The sequence below is a fragment of the Plectropomus leopardus genome, chromosome 12 (genome assembly GCF_026936395.1).
Source record: "Plectropomus leopardus strain MGB_pleo_1.0 chromosome 12, ASM2693639v1, whole genome shotgun sequence".
NCBI lineage: Eukaryota > Metazoa > Chordata > Actinopteri > Perciformes > Serranidae > Plectropomus > Plectropomus leopardus.
The window spans coordinates 3271124-3293642 of record NC_142187.1 but is presented as its reverse complement, the minus strand read 5'-3'; the positions used below and the strand labels follow the sequence as shown (position 1 = coordinate 3293642).

The following is a 22519-nucleotide window of genomic DNA, read 5'->3' as shown; positions in this document are numbered from 1 at the left end:
AACAGCACAACAGCAGGCGAAAGCTAACATCAAATCCCTTGTTAAATGGCAACGTCACAATGCAGGTCACAGCCATTACCCTTCCCTTGCCCACGTTATCTCAGGGGGCAACACTCCTTCTCTCCCATGTACCTTGCTTCCAAACAATAGGGAACACTCTCTCTCTCTCTCTCTCTCTCTCTCTCTCTGTCTCTCGCCTGCGCTTTTTGAGCACGCAACTTCTCTTTGCATCGGCACTGCCCCTTTCCCCCGCTCGCCACGGCCACGGCCATTCGAGACTGTGAGACAAACGAGCGGCCACGAGGGACAGGCGAGGTGACCGCAGGATTTATTTCCGTTTATTTTTTGGCCACGACTCCGGGCCTCCGGCGCGAGCCGTTCGTCGCATCTGTTTCACCTTAGCGGCACCGGGGCAGGCGGGGCTTCGTTCAAATTGCTTTTCCACAGGGCCTGAGAAGGGTGCACCGTTCGGCGGCGCTGCAATACCGGGTCGATGCGTGGGCGAATGGGGCAAGCCCTTGTTCGGCCCTGCTGCCAAAAATCCGTTTAATATGTTGTCCCATTATAGAGGGCGTATCAGATATTAAACTGATAAGAACAGATACTACACTTGATCTTAGCCAAAAGGCCGAAGCGATGACCCCCAAGCGCTTGCTGCCCAGTGCAACCTCCTGGGGCGGGTCTCACTTGTCGTGGTGCCGTCGTCTCCATTGGGCACGAGAATGGCTGCTTGCGCATGAGAACAGCTGCCTGCACGTCACGCCCGCCCGTGGTGAATCGCTCCGGTCTCGGCTTGCTGTTCACAAATGCACAAGGCTCAACCAAATGGCAAAGCCTGTCAAAAATAGGTTCAACTCAGTGGTGTTCCTCTCCACGGAAGTCTTTAGTAAAAGGCGAAAGACTTGTGCGCTATGAAGAGAAACCAGAGCATGTACAGCCCTCCGCACCGGAGCGGCCAAAGACCCTCGTGGTCCCAGTCATTACGCTCACGGTGAGCCTCGCTTGTGCCGCCTTCCAAATCCCACTGCCATAGTGCATAAAATGTTTACGTCGTCCATTATGTAAAATACATTTGGTAACAAGTCCCCACTCCCGGGACTGCCACCCCATTGATACGTTTGTCCCTTCACGTGATGCTAAAAGTTTACAAAAAGTCTACAGTCCAAGTTTAAAAGAGCGATAGGTCTCCAGTTCTTCGAGTCTGTCTTGTCTTTGTCCTTGTGAAGTAGAGTCACTATCCCTGCTCTACGTTGTCAGTCAGTTTCTCAACATCAAGAGCGGAAACCAGGGTCTCTGCGTTTTCAAAACAGCACAACAGCAGGCGAAAGCTAACATCAAGTCCATTGTTAAATGGCAACGTCACAATGCAGGTCACAGCCATTACCCTTCCCTTGCCCACGATATCTCAGGGGCAACATTCCTTCTCTCCCATGTACCTTGCTTCCAAACAATAGGGAACACTCTCTCTCTCTCTCTCTCTCTCTCGCTTGCGCTTTTTGAGCACGCAACTTCTCTTTGCATCGGCACTGCCCCTTTCCCCCGCTCGCCACGGCCACGGCCATTCGAGACTGTGAGACAAACGAGGGACACGGGCGAGGTGACCGCAGGATTTATTTCCGTTTATTTTTTTGGCCACGACTCCGGGCCTCCGGCGCCGGAGGCCGTTGCGTCGCATCTGTTTCCGGACGCAACGGCACCCGGGGCAGGGCGGGGCTTCGTTCAAATTGCTTTTTCCACAGGGCCTGAGAAGGGTGCACCGTTCCCGGCGGCGCTGCAATACCGGGTCGATGCGTGGAGCGAATGGGGCAAGCCCCTTGTTCGGCCCCTGCTGCCAAAAATCCGTTTAATATGTTGTCCCCGTATAGAGGACGTATCAGATATTAAACTGATAAGAACAGATACTACACTTGATCTTAGCCAAAAGGCCGAGAAGCGATGACCCCCAAGCGCTTGCTGCCCAGTGCAACCTCCTGGGGCGGGTCTCACTTGTCGTGGTGCCGTCGTCTCCATTGGGCACGAGAATGGCTGCTTGCGCACGAGAACAGCTGCCTGCGCGTCACGCCCGCCCGTGGTGAATCGCTCCAGTCTCGGCTTGCTGTTCACAAATGCACAAGGCTCAACCAAATGGCAAAGCCTGTCAAAAATAGGTTCAACTCAGTGGTGTTCCTCTCCACGGAAGTCTTTAGTAAAAGGCGAAAGACTTGTGCGCTATGAAGAGAAACCAGAGCATGTACAGCCCTCCGCACCGGAGCGGCCAAAGACCCTCGTGGTCCCAGTCATTACGCTCACGGTGAGCCTCGCTTGTGCCGCCTTCCAAATCCCACTGCCATAGTGCATAAAATGTTTACGTCGTCCGTATGCGAAATACATTTGGTAACGAGTCCCCCACTCCCCGGGACTGCCACCCCATTGATACGTTTGTCCCTTCACGTGATGCTAAAAGTTTACTAAAAAGTCTACAGTCCAAGTTTAAAAGAGCGATAGGTCTCCAGTTCTTGAGTCTGTCTTGTCTTTGTCCTTGTGAAGTAGAGTCACTATCCCTGCTCTCGTTGTCAGTCAGTTTCTCAACAGCAAGGGCGGAAACCCGGGTCTCTGCGTTTTCAAAACAGCACAACAGCAGAGCGAAAGCTAACATCAAATCCCTTGTTAAATGGCAACGTCACAATGCAGGTCACAGCCATTACCCTTCCCTTGCCCACGTTATCTCAGGGGCAACACTCCTTCTCTCCCATGTACCTTGCTTCCAAACAATAGGGAACACTCTCTCTCTCTCTCTCTCTCTGTCTCTCGCCTGCGCTTTTTGAGCACGCAACTTCTCTTTGCATCGGCACTGCCCCTTTCCCCCGCTCGCCACGGCCACGGCCATTCGAGACTGTGAGACAAACGTGCGGCCCCGAGGGACAGGCGAGGTGACCGCAGGATTTATTTCCGTTTATATTCCGGACCTTAGCGGCACCTGGGGCAGGGCGGGGCTTCGTTCAAATTGCTTTTCCACAGGGCCTGAGAAGGGTGCACCGTTCGGCGGCGCTGCAATACCGGTCGATGCGTGGGCGAATGGGGCAAGCCCTTGTTCGGCCCCTGCTGCCAAAAATCCGTTTAATATGTTGTCCCATTATAGAGGGCGTATCAGATATTAAACTGATAAGAACAGATACTACACTTGATCTTAGCCAAAAGGCCGAGAAGCGATGACCCCCAAGCGCTTGCTGCCCAGTGCAACCTCCTGGGGCGGGTCTCACTTGTCGTGGTGCCGTCGTCTCCATTGGGCACGAGAATGGCTGCTTGCGCATGAGAACAGCTGCCTGCACGTCACGCCCGCCCGTAGTGAATCGCTCCGGTCTCGGCTTGCTGTTCACAAATGCACAAGGCTCAACCAAATGGCAAAGCCTGTCAAAAATAGGTTCAACTCAGTGGTGTTCCTCTCCACGGAAGTCTTTAGTAAAAGGCGAAAGACTTGTGCGCTATGAAGAGAAACCAGAGCATGTACAGCCCTCCGCACGGGCGGCCAAAGACCCTCGTGGTCCCAGTCATTACGCTCACGGTGAGCCTCGCTTATGCCACCTACCAAATAGCACTGCCATAGTGAATAAAATGTTTACGTCGTCCGTATGTAAAATACATTTGATAACGAGTCCCCCACTCCCCGTGACTGCCACCCCATTGATACGTTTGTCCCTTCACGTGATGCTAAAAGTTTACTAAAAAGTCTACAGTCCAAGTTTAAAAGAGCGATAGGTCTCCAGTTCTTGAGTCTGTCTTGTCTTTGTCCTTGTGAAGTAGAGTCACTATCCCTGCTCTACGTTGTCAGTCAGTTTCTCAACATCAAGGCGGAAACCGGGTCTCTGCGTTTTCAAAACAGCACAACAGCAGGCGAAAGCTAACATCAAATCCCTTGTTAAATGGCAGCGTCACAATGCAGGTCACAGCCATTACCCTTCCCTTGCCCACGTTATCTCAGGGGGCAACACTCCTTCTCTCCCATGTACCTTGCTTCCAAACAATAGGGAACACTCTCTCTCTCTCTCTCTCTCTCTCTCTCTCTCTCTCTGTCTCTCGCCTGCGCTTTTTGAGCACGCAACTTCTCTTTGCATCGGCACTGCCCCTTTCCCCCGCTCGCCACGGCCACGGCCATTCGAGACTGTGAGACAAGCAGCGGCCACGAGGGACAGGCGAGGTGACCGCAGGATTTATTTCCGTTTATATTCCGGACGCAACGGCACCTGGGGCAGGGCGGGGCTTCGTTCAAATTGCTTTTTCCACAGGGCCTGAGAAGGGTGCACCGTTCCCGGCGGCGCTGCAATACCGGGTCGATGCGTGGAGCGAATGGGGCAAGCCCTTGTTCGGCCCTGCTGCCAAAAATCCGTTTAATATGTTGTCCCGTATAGAGGGCGTATCAGATATTAAACTGGTACGAACAGATACTACACTTGATCTTAGCCAAAAGGCCGAGAAGCGATGACCCCCAAGCGCTTGCTGCCCAGTGCAACCTCCTGGGCGGGTCTCACTTGTCGTGGTGCCGTCGTCTCCATTGGGCACGAGAATGGCTGCTTGCGCATGAGAACAGCTGCCTGCACGTCACGCCCGCCCGTAGTGAATCGCTCCGGTCTCGGCTTGCTGTTCACAAATGCACAAGGCTCAACCAAATGGCAAAGCCTGTCAAAAATAGGTTCAACTCAGTGGTGTTCCTCTCCACGGAAGTCTTTAGTAAAAGGCGAAAGACTTGTGCGCTATGAAGAGAAACCAGAGCATGTACAGCCCTCCGCACGGGCGGCCAAAGACCCTCGTGGTCCCAGTCATTACGCTCACGGTGAGCCTCGCTTGTGCCGCCTTCCAAATCGCACTGCCATAGTGCATAAAATGTTTACGTCGTCCGTATGTAAAATACATTTGGTAACAAGTCCCCCACTCCCCGGGACTGCCACCCCATTGATACGTTTGTCCCTTCACGTGATGCTAAAAGTTTACTAAAAAGTCTACAGTCCAAGTTTAAAAGAGCGATAGGTCTCCAGTTCTTCCAGTCTGTCTTGTCTTTGTCCTTGTGAAGTAGAGTCACTGCCCTGCTCTACGTTGTCGGTCAGTTTCTCAACATCAAGGCGGAAACCCGGGTCTCTGCGTTTTCAAAACAGCACAACAGCAGAGCGAAAGCTAACATCAAATCCCTTGTTAAATGGCAGCGTCACAATGCAGGTCACAGCCATTACCCTTCCCTTGCCCACGTTATCTCAGGGGGCAACACTCCTTCTCTCCCATGTACCTTGCTTCCAAACAATAGGGAACACTCTCTCTCTCTCTCTCTCTCTCTCTCTCTCTCTCTCTCTCTGTCTCTCGCCTGCGCTTTTTGAGCACGCAACTTCTCTTTGCATCGGCACTGCCCCTTTCCCCCGCTCGCCACGGCCACGGCCATTCGAGACTGTGAGACAAGCAGCGGCCACGAGGACGGGCGAGGTGACCGCAGGATTTATTTCCGTTTATTTTTTGGCCCACGACTCCGGGCCTCCGGCGCGGAGCCGTTGCGTCGCATCTGTTTCCGGACGAGCGGCACCGGGGCAGAAGCGGGCTTCGTTCAAATTGCTTTTCCACAGGGCCTGAGAAGGGTGCACCGTTCGGCGGCGCTGCAATACCGGTCGATCGTGGGCGAATGGGGCAAGCCCCGTGTTCGGCCCCTGCTGCCAAAAATCCGTTTAATATGTTGTCCCATTATAGAGGGCGTATCAGATATTAAACTGATAAGAACAGATACTACACTTGATCTTAGCCAAAAGGCGAGAAGCGATGACCCCCAAGCGCTTGCTGCCCAGTGCAACCTCCTGGGCGGGTCTCACTTGTCGCGGTGCCGTCGTCTCCATTGGGCACGAGAATGGCTGCTTGCGCATGAGAACAGCTGCCTGCACGTCACGCCCGCCCGTAGTGAATCGCTCCGGTCTCGGCTTGCTGTTCACAAATGCACAAGGCTCAACCAAATGGCAAAGCCTGTCAAAAATAGGTTCAACTCAGTGGTGTTCCTCTCCACGGAAGTCTTTAGTAAAAGGCGAAAGACTTGTGCGCTATGAAGAGAAACCAGAGCATGTACAGCCCTCCGCACCGGGCGGCCAAAGACCCTCGTGGTCCCAGTCATTACGCTCACGGTGAGCCTCGCTTGTGCCGCCTTCCAAATCGCACTGCCATAGTGCATAAAATGTTTACGTCGTCCGTATGTAAAATACATTTGGTAACAAGTCCCCACTCCCGGGACTGCCACCCCATTGATCGTTTGTCCCTTCACGTGATGCTAAAAGTTTACTAAAAAGTCTACAGTCCAAGTTTAAAAGAGCGATAGGTCTCCAGTTCTTCCAGTCTGTCTTGTCTTTGTCCTTGTGAAGTAGAGTCACTATCCCTGCTCTACGTTGTCAGTCAGTTTCTCAACATCAAGGCGGAAACCGGGTCTCTGCGTTTTCAAAACAGCACAACAGCAGGCGAAAGCTAACATCAAATCCCTTGTTAAATGGCAGCGTCACAATGCAGGTCACAGCCATTACCCTTCCCTTGCCCACGTTATCTCAGGGGCAACACTCCTTCTCTCCCCTGTACCTTGCTTCCAAACAATAGGGAACACTCTCTCTCTCTCTCTCTCTCTCTCTCTCCTGCGCTTTTTTGAGCACGCAACTTCTCTTTGCATCGGCACTGCCCTTTACCCCGCTTCGCCACGGCCACGGCCATTCGAGACTGTGAGACAAGCAGCGGCCACGAGGGACACGGGCGAGGTGACCGCAGGATTTATTTCCGTTTATATTCCGGACCTTAGCGGCACCTGGGGCAGGGCGGGGCTTCGTTCAAATTGCTTTTCCACAGGGCCTGAGAAGGGTGCACCGTTCGGCGGCGCTGCAATACCGGTCGATGCGTGGAGCGAATGGGGCAAGCCCCTTGTTCGGCCCCTGCTGCCAAAAATCCGTTTAATATGTTGTCCCCTTGTAGAGGACGTATCAGATATTAAACTGATAAGAACAGATACTACACTTGATCTTAGCCAAAAGGCCGAGAAGCGATGACCCCCAAGCGCTTGCTGCCCAGTGCAACCTCCTGGGGCGGGTCTCACTTGTCGTGGTGCCGTCGTCTCCATTGGGCACGAGAATGGCTGCTTGCGCACGAGAACAGCTGCCTGCGCGTCACGCCCGCCCGTGGTGAATCGCTCCAGTCTAGGCTTGCTGTTCACAAATGCACAAGGCTCAACCAAATGGCAAAGCCTGTCAAAAATAGGTTCAACTCAGTGGTGTTCCTCTCCACGGAAGTCTTTAGTAAAAGGCGAAAGACTTGTGCGCTATGAAGAGAAACCAGAGCATGTACAGCCCTCCGCACCGGGCGGCCAAAGACCCTCGTGGTCCCAGTCATTACGCTCACGGTGAGCCTCGCTTGTGCCGCCTTCCAAATCGCACTGCCATAGTGCATAAAATGTTTACGTCGTCCGTTATGTAAAATACATTTGGTAACGAGTCCCCCACTCCCCGGGACTGCCACCCCATTGATACGTTTGTCCCTTCACGTGATGCTAAAAGTTTACTAAAAAGTCTACAGTCCAAGTTTAAAAGAGCGATAGGTCTCCAGTTCTTCGAGTCTGTCTTGTCTTTGTCCTTGTGAAGTAGAGTCACTATCCCTGCTCTACGTTGTCAGTCAGTTTCTCAACATCAAGAGGCGGAAACCGGGTCTCTGCGTTTTCAAAACAGCACAACAGCAGGCGAAAGCTAACATCAAATCCCTTGTTAAATGGCAGCGTCACAATGCAGGTCACAGCCATTACCCTTCCCTTGCCCACGTTATCTCAGGGGGCAACATTCCTTCTCTCCCATGTACCTTGCTTCCAAACAATAGGGAACACTCTCTCGCTCTCTCTCTCTCTCTCTCTCTCCTGCGCTTTTTGAGCACGCAACTTCTCTTTGCATCGGCACTGCCCCTTACCCCCGCTCGCCACGGCCACGGCCACTCGAGACTGTGAGACAAGCAGCGGCCACGAGGGACAGGCGAGGTGACCGCAGGATTTATTTCCGTTTATATTCGGACGCAACGGCACCCGGGGCAGGGCGGGGCTTCGTTCAAATTGCTTTTTCCACAGGGCCTGAGAAGGGTGCACCGTTCCCGGCGGCGCTGCAATACCGGGTCGATGCGTGGAGCGAATGGGGCAAGCCCCTTGTTCGGCCCCTGCTGCCAAAAATCCGTTTAATATGTTGTCCCCGTATAGAGGACGTATCAGATATTAAACTGATAAGAACAGATACTACACTTGATCTTAGCCAAAAGGCCGGCGATGACCCCCAAGCGCTTGCTGCCCAGTGCAACCTCCTGGGCGGGTCTCACTTGTCGTGGTGCCGTCGTCTCCATTGGGCACGAGAATGGCTGCTTGCGCATGAGAACAGCTGCCTGCGCGTCACGCCCGCCCGTGGTGAATCGCTCCAGTCTAGGCTTGCTGTTCACAAATGCACAAGGCTCAACCAAATGGCAAAGCCTGTCAAAAATAGGTTCAACTCAGTGGTGTTCCTCTCCACGGAAGTCTTTAGTAAAAGGCGAAAGACTTGTGCGCTATGAAGAGAAACCAGAGCATGTACAGCCCTCCGCACCGGAGCGGCCAAAGACCCTCGTGGTCCCAGTCATTACGCTCACGGTGAGCCTCGCTTGTGCCGCCTTCCAAATCGCACTGCCATAGTGCATAAAATGTTTACGTCGTCCGTATGTAAAATACATTTGGTAACAAGTCCCCCACTCCCCGGGACTGCCACCCCATTGATACGTTTGTCCCTTCACGTGATGCTAAAAGTTTGCTAAAAAGTCTACAGTCCAAGTTTAAAAGAGCGATAGGTCTCCAGTTCTTCGAGTCTGTCTTGTCTTTGTCCTTGTGAAGTAGAGTCACTATCCCTGCTCTACGTTGTCAGTCAGTTTCTCAACATCAAGGCGGAAACCCGGGTCTCTGCGTTTTCAAAACAGCACAACAGCAGGCGAAAGCTAACATCAAATCCCTTGTTAAATGGCAACGTCACAATGCAGGTCACAGCCATTACCCTTCCCTTGCCCACGTTCTCTCAGGGGGCAACATTCCTTCTCTCCCATGTACCTTGCTTCCAAACAATAGGGAACACTCTCTCTCTCTCTCTCTCTCTCTCTCTCTCTCTCTCTCCTGCGCTTTTTGAGCACGCAACTTCTCTTTGCATCGGCACTGCCCCTTACCCCCGCTCGCCACGGCCACGGCCATTCGAGACTGTGAGACAAGCAGCGGCCACGAGGGACACGGGCGAGGTGACCGCAGGATTTATTTCCGTTTATATTCGGACGCCTTAGCGGCACCCGGGGCAGGGCGGGGCTTCGTTCAAATTGCTTTTTCCACAGGGCCTGAGAAGGGTGCACCGTTCCCGGCGGCGCTGCAATACCGGGTCGATGCGTGGAGCGAATGGGGCAAGCCCCTTGTTCGGCCCCTGCTGCCAAAAATCCGTTTAATATGTTGTCCCCGTATAGAGGACGTATCAGATATTAAACTGATAAGAACAGATACTACACTTGATCTTAGCCAAAAGGCCGAAGCGATGACCCCCAAGCGCTTGCTGCCCAGTGCAACCTCCTGGGGCGGGTCTCACTTGTCGTGGTGCCGTCGTCTCCATTGGGCACGAGAATGGCTGCTTGCGCACGAGAACAGCTGCCTGCGCGTCACGCCCGCCCGTGGTGAATCGCTCCAGTCTAGGCTTGCTGTTCACAAATGCACAAGGCTCAACCAAATGGCAAAGCCAGTAAAAAATAGGTTCACCTCAGTGGTGTTCCTCTCGACGGTAGTCTTTAGTAAAAGCGAAAGACTTGTGCGCTATGAAGAGAAACCAGAGCATGTACAGCCCTCCGCACCGGGCGGCCAAAGACCCTCGTGGTCCCAGTCATTACGCTCACGGTGAGCCTCGCTTGTGCCGCCTTCCAAATCGCACTGCCATAGTGCATAAAATGTTTACGTCGTCCGTATGCGAAATACATTTGGTAACGAGTCCCCCACTCCCCGGGACTGCCACCCCATTGATACGTTTGTCCCTTCACGTGATGCTAAAAGTTTACTAAAAAGTCTACAGTCCAAGTTTAAAAGAGCGATAGGTCTCCAGTTCTTCGAGTCTGTCTTGTCTTTGTCCTTGTGAAGTAGAGTCACTATCCCTGCTCTACGTTGTCAGTCAGTTTCTCAACATCAAGAGCGGAAACCGGGTCTCTGCGTTTTCAAAACAGCACAACAGCAGGCGAAAGCTAACATCAAATCCCTTGTTAAATGGCAGCGTCACAATGCAGGTCACAGCCATTACCCTTCCCTTGCCCACGTTATCTCAGGGGCAACATTCCTTCTCTCCCATGTACCTTGCTTCCAAACAATAGGGAACACCCTCTAACACTCTCTCGCTCTCTCTCTCCTGCGCTTTTTGAGCGCGAAACTTCTCTTTGCATCGGCACTGCCCCTTACCCCCGCTTGCCACGGCCACGGCCATTCGAGACTGTGAGACAAGCAGCGGCCACGAGGGACAGGCGAGGTGACCGCAGGATTTATTTCCGTTTATATTCGGGCTCTTAGCGGCACCTGGGGCAGGCGGGGCTTCGTTCAAATTGCTTTTTCCACAGGGCCTGAGAAGGGTGCACCGTTCCCGGCGGCGCTGCAATACCGGGTCGATGCGTGGAGCGAATGGGGCAAGCCCCTTGTTCGGCCCCTGCTGCCAAAAATCCGTTTAATATGTTGTCCCCGTATAGAGGACGTATCAGATATTAAACTGATAAGAACAGATACTACACTTGATCTTAGCCAAAAGGCCGAGAAGCGATGACCCCCAAGCGCTTGCTGCCCAGTGCAACCTCCTGGGGCGGGTCTCACTTGTCGTGGTGCCGTCGTCTCCATTGGGCACGAGAATGGCTGCTTGCGCATGAGAACAGCTGCCTGCGCGTCACGCCCGCCCGTGGTGAATCGCTCCAGTCTAGGCTTGCTGTTCACAAATGCACAAGGCTCAACCAAATGGCAAAGCCTGTCAAAAATAGGTTCAACTCAGTGGTGTTCCTCTCCACGGAAGTCTTTAGTAAAAGGCGAAAGACTTGTGCGCTATGAAGAGAAACCAGAGCATGTACAGCCCTCCGCACGGGCGGCCAAAGACCCTCGTGGTCCCAGTCATTACGCTCACGGTGAGCCTCGCTTGTGCCGCCTTCCAAATCGCACTGCCATAGTGCATAAAATGTTTACGTCGTCCGTATGTAAAATACATTTGGTAACAAGTCCCCACTCCCGGGACTGCCACCCCATTGATACGTTTGTCCCTTCACGTGATGCTAAAAGTTTACTAAAAAGTCTACAGTCCAAGTTTAAAAGAGCGATAGGTCTCCAGTTCTTCGAGTCTGTCTTGTCTTTGTCCTTGTGAAGTAGAGTCACTATCCCTGCTCTACGTTGTCGGTCAGTTTCTCAACATCAAGGCGGAAACCGGTTCTCTGCGTTTTCAAAACAGCACAACAGCAGAGCGAAAGCTAACATCAAATCCCTTGTTAAATGGCAACGTCACAATGCAGGTCACAGCCATTACCCTTCCCTTGCCCACGTTATCTCAGGGGGCAACATTCCTTCTCTCCCATGTACCTTGCTTCCAAACAATAGGGAACACTCTCTCGCTCTCTCTCTCTCTCTCTCTCCTGCGCTTTTTGAGCACGCAACTTCTCTTTGCATCGGCACTGCCCCTTACCCCCGCTCGCCACGGCCACGGCCACTCGAGACTGTGAGACAAGCGGCGGCCACGAGGGACACGGGCGAGGTGACCGCAGGATTTATTTCCGTTTATATTCCGGACGCCACGGCACCTGGGGCAGGGCGGGGCTTCGTTCAAATTGCTTTTTCCACAGGGCCTGAGAAGGGTGCACCGTTCCCGGCGGCGCTGCAATACCGGTCGATCGTGGGCGAATGGGGCAAGCCCTTGTTCGGCCCCTGCTGCCAAAAATCCGTTTAATATGTTGTCCCGTATAGAGGGCGTATCAGATATTAAACTGATAAGAACAGATACTACACTTGATCTTAGCCAAAAGGCCGAAGCGATGACCCCCAAGCGCTTGCTGCCCAGTGCAACCTCCTGGGCGGGTCTCACTTGTCGTGGTGCCGTCGTCTCCATTGGGCACGAGAATGGCTGCTTGCGCATGAGAACAGCTGCCTGCGCGTCACGCCCGCCCGTGGTGAATCGCTCCAGTCTAGGCTTGCTGTTCACAAATGCACAAGGCTCAACCAAATGGCAAAGCCTGTCAAAAATAGGTTCAACTCAGTGGTGTTCCTCTCCACGGAAGTCTTTAGTAAAAGGCGAAAGACTTGCGCTATGAAGAGAAACCAGAGCATGTACAGCCCTCCGCACGGGCGGCCAAAGACCCTCGTGGTCCCAGTCATTACGCTCACGGTGAGCCTCGCTTGTGCCGCCTTCCAAATCGCACTGCCATAGTGCATAAAATGTTTACGTCGTCCGTATGCGAAATACATTTGGTAACGAGTCCCCCACTCCCCGGGACTGCCACCCCATTGATACGTTTGTCCCTTCACGTGATGCTAAAAGTTTACTAAAAAGTCTACAGTCCAAGTTTAAAAGAGCGATAGGTCTCCAGTTCTTCGAGTCTGTCTTGTCTTTGTCCTTGTGAAGTAGAGTCACTATCCCTGCTCTACGTTGTCATTCAGTTTCTCAACATCAAGGCGGAAACCCGGGTCTCTGCGTTTTCAAAACAGCACAACAGCAGAGCGAAAGCTAACATCAAATCCCTTGTTAAATGGCACCGTCACAATGCAGGTCACAGCCATTACCCTTCCCTTGCCCACGTTATCTCAGGGGCAACATTCCTGCTCTCCCATGTACCTTGCTTCCAAACAATAGGGAACACTCTCTCTCTCTCTCTCTCTCTCTCTCTGCGCTTTTGAGCACGCAACTTCTCTTTGCATCGGCACTGCCCCTTACCCCGCTTCGCCACGGCCACGGCCATTCGAGACTGTGAGACAAGCGGCGGCCACGAGGGACAGGCGAGGTGACCGCAGGATTTATTTCCGTTTATATTCCGGACATAGCGGCACCTGGGGCAGGGCGGGGCTTCGTTCAAATTGCTTTTTCCACAGGGCCTGAGAAGGGTGCACCGTTCCCGGCGGCGCTGCAATACCGGGTCGATGCGTGGAGCGAATGGGGCAAGCCCCTTGTTCGGCCCCTGCTGCCAAAAATCCGTTTAATATGTTGTCCCCGTATAGAGGACGTATCAGATATTAAACTGATAAGAACAGATACTACACTTGATCTTAGCCAAAAGGCCGAGAAGCGATGACCCCCAAGCGCTTGCTGCCCAGTGCAACCTCCTGGGGCGGGTCTCACTTGTCGTGGTGCCGTCGTCTCCATTGGGCACGAGAATGGCTGCTTGCGCACGAGAACAGCTGCCTGCGCGTCACGCCCGCCCGTGGTGAATCGCTCCAGTCTAGGCTTGCTGTTCACAAATGCACAAGGCTCAACCAAATGGCAAAGCCTGTCAAAAATAGGTTCAACTCAGTGGTGTTCCTCTCCACGGAAGTCTTTAGTAAAAGGCGAAAGACTTGTGCGCTATGAAGAGAAACCAGAGCATGTACAGCCCTCCGCACGGGCGGCCAAAGACCCTCGTGGTCCCAGTCATTACGCTCACGGTGAGCCTCGCTTGTGCCGCCTTCCAAATCGCACTGCCATAGTGCATAAAATGTTTACGTCGTCCGTATGTAAAATACATTTGGTAACAAGTCCCCACTCCCGGGACTGCCACCCCATTGATACGTTTGTCCCTTCACGTGATGCTAAAAGTTTACTAAAAAGTCTACAGTCCAAGTTTAAAAGAGCGATAGGTCTCCAGTTCTTCGAGTCTGTCTTGTCTTTGTCCTTGTGAAGTAGAGTCACTATCCCTGCTCTACGTTGTCAGTCAGTTTCTCAACATCAAGAGCGGAAACCCGGGTCTCTGCGTTTTCAAAACAGCACAACAGCAGAGCGAAAGCTAACATCAAATCCCTTGTTAAATGGCAACGTCACAATGCAGGTCACAGCCATTACCCTTCCCTTGCCCACGTTATCTCAGGGGGCAACATTCCTTCTCTCCCATGTACCTTGCTTCCAAACAATAGGGAACACTCTCTCGCTCTCTCTCTCTCTCTCTCCGGCGCTTTTTGAGCACGCAACTTCTCTTTGCATCGGCACTGCCCCTTACCCCTTCGCCACGGCCACGGCCATTCGAGACTGTGAGACAAGCAGCGGCCACGAGGGACAGGCGAGGTGACCGCAGGATTTATTTCCGTTTATATTCGGACATTAGCGGCACCTGGGGCAGGGCGGGGCTTCGTTCAAATTGCTTTTTCCACAGGGCCTGAGAAGGGTGCACCGTTCGGCGGCGCTGCAATACCGGGTCGATGCGTGGGCGAATGGGGCAAGCCCTTGTTCGGCCCTGCTGCCAAAAATCCGTTTAATATGTTGTCCCATTATAGAGGGCGTATCAGATATTAAACTGATAAGAACAGATACTACACTTGATCTTAGCCAAAAGGCCGAGAAGCGATGACCCCCAAGCGCTTGCTGCCCAGTGCAACCTCCTGGGCGGGTCTCACTTGTCGTGGTGCCGTCGTCTCCATTGGGCACGAGAATGGCTGCTTGCGCACGAGAACAGCTGCCTGCGCGTCACGCCCGCCCGTGGTGAATCGCTCCAGTCTAGGCTTGCTGTTCACAAATGCACAAGGCTCAACCAAATGGCAAAGCCTGTCAAAAATAGGTTCAACTCAGTGGTGTTCCTCTCCACGGAAGTCTTTAGTAAAAGGCGAAAGACTTGTGCGCTATGAAGAGAAACCAGAGCATGTACAGCCCTCCGCACGGGCGGCCAAAGACCCTCGTGGTCCCAGTCATTACGCTCACGGTGAGCCTCGCTTGTGCCGCCTTCCAAATCGCACTGCCATAGTGCATAAAATGTTTACGTCGTCCGTATGTAAAATACATTTGGTAACAAGTCCCCACTCCCGGGACTGCCACCCCATTGATACGTTTGTCCCTTCACGTGATGCTAAAAGTTTACAAAAAGTCTACAGTCCAAGTTTAAAAGAGTGATAGGTCTCCAGTTCTTCCAGTCTGTCTTGTCTTCGTCCTTGTGAAGTAGAGTCACTATCCCTGCTGTACATTGTCATTCAGTTTCTTGACATCAAGAGCGGAAAACTGGGTCTCTGTGTTTTAAAAACAGCAGAACAGCAGAGTGAAAGCTAACATCAAATCCCTTGTTAAATGGCAACGTCACAATGCAGGTCACAGCCATTACCCTTCCCTTGCCCACGTTATCTCAGGGGCAACATTCCTTCTCTCCCATGTACCTTGCTTCCAAACAATAGGGAACACTCTCTCGCTCTCTCTCTCTCTCTCTCCTGCGCTTTTTGAGCACGCAACTTCTCTTTGCATCGGCACTGCCCTTACCCCGCTTCGCCACGGCCACGGCCATTCGAGACTGTGAGACAAGCGGCGGCCACGAGGGACACGGGCGAGGTTACCGCAGGAGTTATGTCCGTTTATATGCCGGACGTAGCGGCACCTGGGGCAGGCGGGGCTTCGTTCAAATTGCTTTTTCCACAGGGCCTGAGAAGGGTGCACCGTTCGGCGGCGCTGCAATACCGGTCGATGCGTGGGCGAATGGGGCAAGCCCTTGTTCGGCCCCTGCTGCCAAAAATCCGTTTAATATGTTGTCCCCGTATAGAGGACGTATCAGATATTAAACTGATAAGAACAGATACTACACTTGATCTTAGCCAAAAGGCCGAGAAGCGATGACCCCCAAGCGCTTGCTGCCCAGTGCAACCTCCTGGGCGGGTCTCACTTGTCGTGGTGCCGTCGTCTCCATTGGGCACGAGAATGGCTGCTTGCGCATGAGAACAGCTGCCTGCGCGTCACGCCCGCCCGTGGTGAATCGCTCCAGTCTAGGCTTGCTGTTCACAAATGCACAAGGCTCAACCAAATGGCAAAGCCTGTCAAAAATAGGTTCAACTCAGTGGTGTTCCTCTCCACGGAAGTCTTTAGTAAAAGGCGAAAGACTTGTGCGCTATGAAGAGAAACCAGAGCATGTACAGCCCTCCGCACCGGGCGGCCAAAGACCCTCGTGGTCCCAGTCATTACGCTCACGGTGAGCCTCGCTTGTGCCGCCTTCCAAATCGCACTGCCATAGTGCATAAAATGTTTACGTCGTCCGTATGTAAAATACATTTGGTAACAAGTCCCCACTCCCGGGACTGCCACCCCATTGATACGTTTGTCCCTTCACGTGATGCTAAAAGTTTACGAAAAAGTCTACAGTCCAAGTTTAAAAGAGCGATAGGTCTCCAGTTCTTCGAGTCTGTCTTGTCTTTGTCCTTGTGAAGTAGAGTCACTATCCCTGCTCTACGTTGTCAGTCAGTTTCTCAACATCAAGAGCGGAAACCCGGGTCTCTGCGTTTTCAAAACAGCACAACAGCAGAGCGAAAGCTAACATCAAATCCCTTGTTAAATGGCAGCGTCACAATGCAGGTCACAGCCATTACCCTTCCCTTGCCCACGTTATCTCAGGGGGCAACATTCCTTCTCTCCCATGTACCTTGCTTCCAAACAATAGGGAACACTCTCTCGCTCTCTCTCTCTCTCTCCTGCGCTTTTTGAGCACGCAACTTCTCTTTGCATCGGCACTGCCCCTTACCCCCGCTCGCCACGGCCACGGCCACTCGAGACTGTGAGACAAGCAGCGGCCACGAGGGACAGGCGAGGTGACCGCAGGATTTATTTCCGTTTATATTCCGGACATAGCGGCACCTGGGGCAGGGCGGGGCTTCGTTCAAATTGCTTTTTCCACAGGACCTGAGAAGGGTGCACCGTTCGGCGGCGCTGCAATACCGGGTCGATGCGTGGGCGAATGGGGCAAGCCCTTGTTCGGCCCTGCTGCCAAAAAGCCGTTGAATAGGTCGTCCCCTTATAGAGTATGTATCAGATATTAATCTGATAAGAACAGATACTACACGTGATCTTAGCCAAAAGGCCGAAGCGATGACCCCCAAGCGCTTGCTGCCCAGTGCAACCTCCTGGGGCGGGTCTCACTTGTCGTGGTGCCGTCGTCTCCATTGGGCACGAGAATGGCTGCTTGCGCACGAGAACAGCTGCCTGCGCGTCACGCCCGCCCGTGGTGAATCGCTCCAGTCTAGGCTTGCTGTTCACAAATGCACAAGGCTCAACCAAATGGCAAAGCCTGTCAAAAATAGGTTCAACTCAGTGGTGTTCCTCTCCACGGAAGTCTTTAGTAAAAGGCGAAAGACTTGTGCGCTATGAAGAGAAACCAGAGCATGTACAGCCCTCCGCACGGGCGGCCAAAGACCCTCGTGGTCCCAGTCATTACGCTCACGGTGAGCCTCGCTTGTGCCGCCTTCCAAATCGCACTGCCATAGTGCATAAAATGTTTACGTCGTCCGTATGTAAAATACATTTGGTAACAAGTCCCCCACTCCCCGGGACTGCCACCCCATTGATACGTTTGTCCCTTCACGTGATGCTAAAAGTTCTGAAAAAGTCTACAGTCCAAGTTTAAAAGAGCGATAGGTCTCCAGTTCTTCCAGTCTGTCTTGTCTTTGTCCTTGTGAAGTAGAGTCACTGCCCTGCTCTACGTTGTCGGTCAGTTTCTCAACATCAAGAGCGGAAACCGGGTCTCTGCGTTTTCAAAACAGCACAACAGCAGGCGAAAGCTAACATCAAATCCCTTGTTAAATGGCAGCGTCACAATGCAGGTCACAGCCATTACCCTTCCCTTGCCCACGTTATCTCAGGGGGCAACATTCCTTCTCTCCCATGTACCTTGCTTCCAAACAATAGGGAACACTCTCTCGCTCTCTCTCTCTCTCTCTCTCTCTCCTGCGCTTTTTGAGCACGCCACTTCTCTTTGCATCGGCACTGCCCCTTACCCCGCTTCGCCACGGCCACGGCCATTCGAGACTGTGAGACAAACGAGCGGCCACGAGGGACAGGCGAGGTGACCGCAGGATTTATTTCCGTTTATATTCCGGGCCTTAGCGGCACCTGGGGCAGGCGGGGCTTCGTTCAAATTGCTTTTTCCACAGGGCCTGAGAAGGGTGCACCGTTCGGCGGCGCTGCAATACCGGGTCGATGCGTGGGCGAATGGGGCAAGCCCTTGTTCGGCCCCTGCTGCCAAAAATCCGTTTAATATGTTGTCCCCGTATAGAGGACGTATCAGATATTAAACTGATAAGAACAGATACTACACTTGATCTTAGCCAAAAGGCCGAGAAGCGATGACCCCCAAGCGCTTGCTGCCCAGTGCAACCTCCTGGGGCGGGTCTCACTTGTCGTGGTGCCGTCGTCTCCATTGGGCACGAGAATGGCTGCTTGCGCATGAGAACAGCTGCCTGCGCGTCACGCCCGCCCGTGGTGAATCGCTCCAGTCTAGGCTTGCTGTTCACAAATGCACAAGGCTCAACCAAATGGCAAAGCCTGTCAAAAATAGGTTCAACTCAGTGGTGTTCCTCTCCACGGAAGTCTTTAGTAAAAGGCGAAAGACTTGTGCGCTATGAAGAGAAACCAGAGCATGTACAGCCCTCCGCACCGGAGCGGCCAAAGACCCTCGTGGTCCCAGTCATTACGCTCACGGTGAGCCTCGCTTGTGCCGCCTTCCAAATCGCACTGCCATAGTGCATAAAATGTTTACGTCGTCCGTATGTAAAATACATTTGGTAACAAGTCCCCCACTCCCCGGGACTGCCACCCCATTGATACGTTTGTCCCTTCACGTGATGCTAAAAGTTTACTAAAAGTCTACAGTCCAAGTTTAAAAGCGATAGGTCTCCAGTTCTTCGAGTCTGTCTTGTCTTTGTCCTTGTGAAGTAGAGTCACTATCCCTGCTCTACGTTGTCAGTCAGTTTCTCAACATCAAGAGCGGAAACCCGGGTCTCTGCGTTTTCAAAACAGCACAACAGCAGAGCGAAAGCTAACATCAAATCCCTTGTTAAATGGCAACGTCACAATGCAGGTCACAGCCATTACCCTTCCCTTGCCCACGTTATCTCAGGGGCAACATTCCTTCTCTCCCATGTACCTTGCTTCCAAACAATAGGGAACACTCTCTCGCTCTCTCTCTCTCTCTCTCTCCTGCGCTTTTTGAGCACGCAACTTCTCTTTGCATCGGCACTGCCCCTTACCCCCGCTCGCCACGGCCACGGCCACTCGAGACTGTGAGACAAACGAGCGGCCACGAGGGACACGGGCGAGGTGACCGCAGGATTTATTTCCGTTTATATTCCGGACATAGCGGCACCTGGGGCAGGGCGGGCTTCGTTCAAATTGCTTTTCCACAGGGCCTGAGAAGGGTGCACCGTTCGGCGGCGCTGCAATACCGGTCGATGCGTGGAGCGAATGGGGCAAGCCCCTTGTTCGGCCCCTGCTGCCAAAAATCCGTTTAATATGTTGTCCCCGTATAGAGGACGTATCAGATATTAAACTGATAAGAACAGATACTACACTTGATCTTAGCCAAAAGGCCGAGAAGCGATGACCCCCAAGCGCTTGCTGCCCAGTGCAACCTCCTGGGGCGGGTCTCACTTGTCGTGGTGCCGTCGTCTCCATTGGGCACGAGAATGGCTGCTTGCATGAGAACAGCTGCCTGCGCGTCACGCCCGCCCGTGGTGAATCGCTCCAGTCTAGGCTTGCTGTTCACAAATGCACAAGGCTCAACCAAATGGCAAAGCCTTGCAAAGATAGGTTCAACTCAGTGGTGTTCCTCTCCACGGAAGTCTTTAGTAAAAGGCGAAAGACTTGTGCGCTATGAAGAGAAACCAGAGCATGTACAGCCCTCCGCACCGGAGCGGCCAAAGACCCTCGTGGTCCCAGTCATTACGCTCACGGTGAGCCTCGCTTGTGCCGCCTTCCAAATCGCACTGCCATAGTGCATAAAATGTTTACGTCGTCCGTATGTAAAATACATTTGGTAACAAGTCCCCACTCCCCGGGACTGCCACCCCATTGATACGTTTGTCCCTTCACGTGATGCTAAAAGTTTACGAAAAAGTCTACAGTCCAAGTTTAAAAGAGCGATAGGTCTCCAGTTCTTCCAGTCTGTCTTGTCTTTGTCCTTGTGAAGTAGAGTCACTGCCCCTGCTCTACGTTGTCGGTCAGTTTCTCAACATCAAGAGCGGAAACCCGGGTCTCTGCGTTTTCAAAACAGCACAACAGCAGAGCGAAAGCTAACATCAAATCCCTTGTTAAATGGCAGCGTCACAATGCTGTCCACAGCCATTACCCTTCCCTTGCCCACGTTATCTCAGGGGCAACATTCCTTCTCTCCCATGTACCTTGCTTCCAAACAATAGGGAACACTCTCTCTCTCTCTCTCTCTCTCTCTCTCTCTGCGCTTTTGAGCACGCAACTTCTCTTTGCATCGGCACTGCCCTTACCCCTTCGCCACGGCCACGGCCACTCGAGACTGTGAGACAAGCAATGACCCACGAGGGACACGGGCGAGGTGACCGCAGGATTTATTTCCGTTTATATTCGGACGTAGCGGCACCTGGGGCAGGCGGGGCTTCGTTCAAATTGCTTTTTCCACAGGGCCTGAGAAGGGTGCACCGTTCGGCGGCGCTGCAATACCGGGTCGATGCGTGGGCGAATGGGGCAAGCCCCTTGTTCGGCCCCTGCTGCCAAAAATCCGTTTAATATGTTGTCCCCGTATAGAGGACGTATCAGATATTAAACTGATAAGAACAGATACTACACTTGATCTTAGCCAAAAGGCCGAAGCGATGACCCCCAAGCGCTTGCTGCCCAGTGCAACCTCCTGGGGCGGGTCTCACTTGTCGTGGTGCCGTCGTCTCCATTGGGCACGAGAATGGCTGCTTGCGCACGAGAACAGCTGCCTGCGCGTCACGCCCGCCCGTGGTGAATCGCTCCAGTCTAGGCTTGCTGTTCACAAATGCACAAGGCTCAACCAAATGGCAAAGCCTGTCAAAAATAGGTTCAACTCAGTGGTGTTCCTCTCCACGGAAGTCTTTAGTAAAAGGCGAAAGACTTGTGCGCTATGAAGAGAAACCAGAGCATGTACAGCCCTCCGCACCGGAGCGGCCAAAGACCCTCGTGGTCCCAGTCATTACGCTCACGGTGAGCCTCGCTTGTGCCGCCTTCCAAATCCCACTGCCATAGTGCATAAAATGTTTACGTCGTCCGTATGTAAAATACATTTGGTAACAAGTCCCCACTCCCGGGACTGCCACCCCATTGATACGTTTGTCCCTTCACGTGATGCTAAAAGTTTACGAAAAAGTCTACAGTCCAAGTTTAAAAGAGCGATAGGTCTCCAGTTCTTCCAGTCTGTCTTGTCTTTGTCCTTGTGAAGTAGAGTCACTGTCCCTGCTCTACGTTGTCGGTCAGTTTCTCAACATCAAGAGCGGAAACCCGGGTCTCTGCGTTTTCAAAACAGCACAACAGCAGAGCGAAAGCTAACATCAAATCCCTTGTTAAATGGCAACGTCACAATGCAGGTCACAGCCATTACCCTTCCCTTGCCCACGTTATCTCAGGGGGCAACATTCCTTCTCTCCCATGTATCTTGCTTCCAAACAATAGGGAACACTCTCTCTCTCTCTCTCTCTCTCTCTCTCCTGCGCTTTTTGAGCACGCAACTTCTCTTTGCATCGGCACTGCCCTTACCCCGCTTCGCCACGGCCACGGCCACTCGAGACTGTGAGACAAACGGCTGGCCACGAGGGACACGGGCGAGGTGACCGCAGGATTTATTTCCGTTTATATTCCGGACATAGCGGCACCTGGGGCAGGGCGGGGCTTCGTTCAAATTGCTTTTTCCACAGGGCCTGAGAAGGGTGCACCGTTCGGCGGCGCTGCAATACCGGGTCGATGCGTGGGCGAATGGGGCAAGCCCTTGTTCGGCCCCTGCTGCCAAAAATCCGTTTAATATGTTGTCCCCGTATAGAGGACGTATCAGATATTAAACTGATAAGAACAGATACTACACTTGATCTTAGCCAAAAGGCCGAGAAGCGATGACCCCCAAGCGCTTGCTGCCCAGTGCAACCTCCTGGGGCGGGTCTCACTTGTCGTGGTGCCGTCGTCTCCATTGGGCACGAGAATGGCTGCTTGCGCATGAGAACAGCTGCCTGCGCGTCACGCCCGCCCGTGGTGAATCGCTCCAGTCTAGGCTTGCTGTTCACAAATGCACAAGGCTCAACCAAATGGCAAAGCCTGTCAAAATAGGTTCAACTCAGTGGTGTTCCTCTCCACGGAAGTCTTTAGTAAAAGGCGAAAGACTTGTGCGCTATGAAGAGAAACCAGAGCATGTACAGCCCTCCGCACGGAGCGGCCAAAGACCCTCGTGGTCCCAGTCATTACGCTCACGGTGAGCCTCGCTTGTGCCGCCTTCCAAATCGCACTGCCATAGTGCATAAAATGTTTACGTCGTCCGTATGTAAAATACATTTGGTAACAAGTCCCCCACTCCCCGGGACTGCCACCCCATTGATACGTTTGTCCCTTCA

At 53.0% G+C, this 22519-nt stretch overlaps 36 non-coding genes across 36 annotated transcripts; all 36 read right to left on the bottom strand.

The window, feature by feature from the left end:
- Positions 1 to 454: 454 nt before the first annotated feature.
- On the bottom strand, positions 455 to 638 carry LOC148187889 (U2 spliceosomal RNA). The gene has a single exon (XR_015778314.1). It is a non-coding gene; the product is annotated as a U2 spliceosomal RNA (small nuclear RNA).
- Positions 639 to 813: 175 nt separating this feature from the next.
- LOC148187888 (U5 spliceosomal RNA) lies at positions 814 to 931 on the bottom strand. The gene has a single exon (XR_015778347.1). It is a non-coding gene; the product is annotated as a U5 spliceosomal RNA (small nuclear RNA).
- An 815-nt stretch (positions 932 to 1746) lies between these two features.
- LOC148187887 (U2 spliceosomal RNA) lies at positions 1747 to 1937 on the bottom strand. Its single transcript, XR_015778270.1, has one exon. It is a non-coding gene; the product is annotated as a U2 spliceosomal RNA (small nuclear RNA).
- A 175-nt stretch (positions 1938 to 2112) lies between these two features.
- LOC148187886 (U5 spliceosomal RNA) lies at positions 2113 to 2230 on the bottom strand. The gene has a single exon (XR_015778345.1). It is a non-coding gene; the product is annotated as a U5 spliceosomal RNA (small nuclear RNA).
- Positions 2231 to 3004: 774 nt separating this feature from the next.
- On the bottom strand, positions 3005 to 3190 carry LOC148187885 (U2 spliceosomal RNA). The gene has a single exon (XR_015778306.1). It is a non-coding gene; the product is annotated as a U2 spliceosomal RNA (small nuclear RNA).
- A 175-nt stretch (positions 3191 to 3365) lies between these two features.
- LOC148187884 (U5 spliceosomal RNA) lies at positions 3366 to 3483 on the bottom strand. The gene has a single exon (XR_015778344.1). It is a non-coding gene; the product is annotated as a U5 spliceosomal RNA (small nuclear RNA).
- A 786-nt stretch (positions 3484 to 4269) lies between these two features.
- Positions 4270 to 4457, bottom strand: LOC148187883 (U2 spliceosomal RNA). Its single transcript, XR_015778295.1, has one exon. It is a non-coding gene; the product is annotated as a U2 spliceosomal RNA (small nuclear RNA).
- Positions 4458 to 4631: 174 nt separating this feature from the next.
- On the bottom strand, positions 4632 to 4749 carry LOC148187882 (U5 spliceosomal RNA). Its single transcript, XR_015778343.1, has one exon. It is a non-coding gene; the product is annotated as a U5 spliceosomal RNA (small nuclear RNA).
- An 840-nt stretch (positions 4750 to 5589) lies between these two features.
- On the bottom strand, positions 5590 to 5774 carry LOC148187881 (U2 spliceosomal RNA). Its single transcript, XR_015778315.1, has one exon. It is a non-coding gene; the product is annotated as a U2 spliceosomal RNA (small nuclear RNA).
- Positions 5775 to 5948: 174 nt separating this feature from the next.
- On the bottom strand, positions 5949 to 6066 carry LOC121938629 (U5 spliceosomal RNA). The gene has a single exon (XR_006105324.1). It is a non-coding gene; the product is annotated as a U5 spliceosomal RNA (small nuclear RNA).
- A 769-nt stretch (positions 6067 to 6835) lies between these two features.
- LOC148187880 (U2 spliceosomal RNA) lies at positions 6836 to 7023 on the bottom strand. Its single transcript, XR_015778271.1, has one exon. It is a non-coding gene; the product is annotated as a U2 spliceosomal RNA (small nuclear RNA).
- A 175-nt stretch (positions 7024 to 7198) lies between these two features.
- Positions 7199 to 7316, bottom strand: LOC148187879 (U5 spliceosomal RNA). Its single transcript, XR_015778342.1, has one exon. It is a non-coding gene; the product is annotated as a U5 spliceosomal RNA (small nuclear RNA).
- Positions 7317 to 8090: 774 nt separating this feature from the next.
- Positions 8091 to 8277, bottom strand: LOC148187878 (U2 spliceosomal RNA). Its single transcript, XR_015778281.1, has one exon. It is a non-coding gene; the product is annotated as a U2 spliceosomal RNA (small nuclear RNA).
- A 174-nt stretch (positions 8278 to 8451) lies between these two features.
- LOC148187877 (U5 spliceosomal RNA) lies at positions 8452 to 8569 on the bottom strand. Its single transcript, XR_015778341.1, has one exon. It is a non-coding gene; the product is annotated as a U5 spliceosomal RNA (small nuclear RNA).
- A 786-nt stretch (positions 8570 to 9355) lies between these two features.
- On the bottom strand, positions 9356 to 9544 carry LOC121938640 (U2 spliceosomal RNA). The gene has a single exon (XR_006105335.2). It is a non-coding gene; the product is annotated as a U2 spliceosomal RNA (small nuclear RNA).
- Positions 9545 to 9720: 176 nt separating this feature from the next.
- LOC148187876 (U5 spliceosomal RNA) lies at positions 9721 to 9836 on the bottom strand. The gene has a single exon (XR_015778264.1). It is a non-coding gene; the product is annotated as a U5 spliceosomal RNA (small nuclear RNA).
- A 770-nt stretch (positions 9837 to 10606) lies between these two features.
- Positions 10607 to 10797, bottom strand: LOC148187875 (U2 spliceosomal RNA). Its single transcript, XR_015778269.1, has one exon. It is a non-coding gene; the product is annotated as a U2 spliceosomal RNA (small nuclear RNA).
- A 175-nt stretch (positions 10798 to 10972) lies between these two features.
- On the bottom strand, positions 10973 to 11090 carry LOC148187874 (U5 spliceosomal RNA). The gene has a single exon (XR_015778340.1). It is a non-coding gene; the product is annotated as a U5 spliceosomal RNA (small nuclear RNA).
- A 770-nt stretch (positions 11091 to 11860) lies between these two features.
- On the bottom strand, positions 11861 to 12044 carry LOC148187873 (U2 spliceosomal RNA). Its single transcript, XR_015778316.1, has one exon. It is a non-coding gene; the product is annotated as a U2 spliceosomal RNA (small nuclear RNA).
- A 174-nt stretch (positions 12045 to 12218) lies between these two features.
- On the bottom strand, positions 12219 to 12334 carry LOC148187872 (U5 spliceosomal RNA). Its single transcript, XR_015778261.1, has one exon. It is a non-coding gene; the product is annotated as a U5 spliceosomal RNA (small nuclear RNA).
- A 766-nt stretch (positions 12335 to 13100) lies between these two features.
- Positions 13101 to 13291, bottom strand: LOC121938631 (U2 spliceosomal RNA). The gene has a single exon (XR_006105326.2). It is a non-coding gene; the product is annotated as a U2 spliceosomal RNA (small nuclear RNA).
- A 175-nt stretch (positions 13292 to 13466) lies between these two features.
- LOC121938630 (U5 spliceosomal RNA) lies at positions 13467 to 13584 on the bottom strand. Its single transcript, XR_006105325.1, has one exon. It is a non-coding gene; the product is annotated as a U5 spliceosomal RNA (small nuclear RNA).
- A 766-nt stretch (positions 13585 to 14350) lies between these two features.
- On the bottom strand, positions 14351 to 14536 carry LOC148187871 (U2 spliceosomal RNA). The gene has a single exon (XR_015778300.1). It is a non-coding gene; the product is annotated as a U2 spliceosomal RNA (small nuclear RNA).
- A 174-nt stretch (positions 14537 to 14710) lies between these two features.
- On the bottom strand, positions 14711 to 14828 carry LOC148187870 (U5 spliceosomal RNA). Its single transcript, XR_015778339.1, has one exon. It is a non-coding gene; the product is annotated as a U5 spliceosomal RNA (small nuclear RNA).
- Positions 14829 to 15594: 766 nt separating this feature from the next.
- Positions 15595 to 15780, bottom strand: LOC148187869 (U2 spliceosomal RNA). Its single transcript, XR_015778290.1, has one exon. It is a non-coding gene; the product is annotated as a U2 spliceosomal RNA (small nuclear RNA).
- A 174-nt stretch (positions 15781 to 15954) lies between these two features.
- Positions 15955 to 16072, bottom strand: LOC148187868 (U5 spliceosomal RNA). Its single transcript, XR_015778338.1, has one exon. It is a non-coding gene; the product is annotated as a U5 spliceosomal RNA (small nuclear RNA).
- A 767-nt stretch (positions 16073 to 16839) lies between these two features.
- Positions 16840 to 17023, bottom strand: LOC148187867 (U2 spliceosomal RNA). Its single transcript, XR_015778317.1, has one exon. It is a non-coding gene; the product is annotated as a U2 spliceosomal RNA (small nuclear RNA).
- Positions 17024 to 17198: 175 nt separating this feature from the next.
- Positions 17199 to 17316, bottom strand: LOC148187866 (U5 spliceosomal RNA). The gene has a single exon (XR_015778337.1). It is a non-coding gene; the product is annotated as a U5 spliceosomal RNA (small nuclear RNA).
- Positions 17317 to 18089: 773 nt separating this feature from the next.
- On the bottom strand, positions 18090 to 18276 carry LOC148187865 (U2 spliceosomal RNA). Its single transcript, XR_015778289.1, has one exon. It is a non-coding gene; the product is annotated as a U2 spliceosomal RNA (small nuclear RNA).
- A 175-nt stretch (positions 18277 to 18451) lies between these two features.
- On the bottom strand, positions 18452 to 18569 carry LOC148187864 (U5 spliceosomal RNA). The gene has a single exon (XR_015778336.1). It is a non-coding gene; the product is annotated as a U5 spliceosomal RNA (small nuclear RNA).
- A 771-nt stretch (positions 18570 to 19340) lies between these two features.
- Positions 19341 to 19528, bottom strand: LOC148187863 (U2 spliceosomal RNA). The gene has a single exon (XR_015778273.1). It is a non-coding gene; the product is annotated as a U2 spliceosomal RNA (small nuclear RNA).
- A 173-nt stretch (positions 19529 to 19701) lies between these two features.
- LOC121939034 (U5 spliceosomal RNA) lies at positions 19702 to 19819 on the bottom strand. Its single transcript, XR_006105386.2, has one exon. It is a non-coding gene; the product is annotated as a U5 spliceosomal RNA (small nuclear RNA).
- Positions 19820 to 20589: 770 nt separating this feature from the next.
- Positions 20590 to 20775, bottom strand: LOC148187862 (U2 spliceosomal RNA). Its single transcript, XR_015778303.1, has one exon. It is a non-coding gene; the product is annotated as a U2 spliceosomal RNA (small nuclear RNA).
- Positions 20776 to 20950: 175 nt separating this feature from the next.
- On the bottom strand, positions 20951 to 21068 carry LOC148187861 (U5 spliceosomal RNA). The gene has a single exon (XR_015778335.1). It is a non-coding gene; the product is annotated as a U5 spliceosomal RNA (small nuclear RNA).
- Positions 21069 to 21842: 774 nt separating this feature from the next.
- LOC148187860 (U2 spliceosomal RNA) lies at positions 21843 to 22029 on the bottom strand. Its single transcript, XR_015778288.1, has one exon. It is a non-coding gene; the product is annotated as a U2 spliceosomal RNA (small nuclear RNA).
- A 177-nt stretch (positions 22030 to 22206) lies between these two features.
- LOC148187859 (U5 spliceosomal RNA) lies at positions 22207 to 22321 on the bottom strand. The gene has a single exon (XR_015778256.1). It is a non-coding gene; the product is annotated as a U5 spliceosomal RNA (small nuclear RNA).
- Positions 22322 to 22519: the final 198 nt, after the last annotated feature.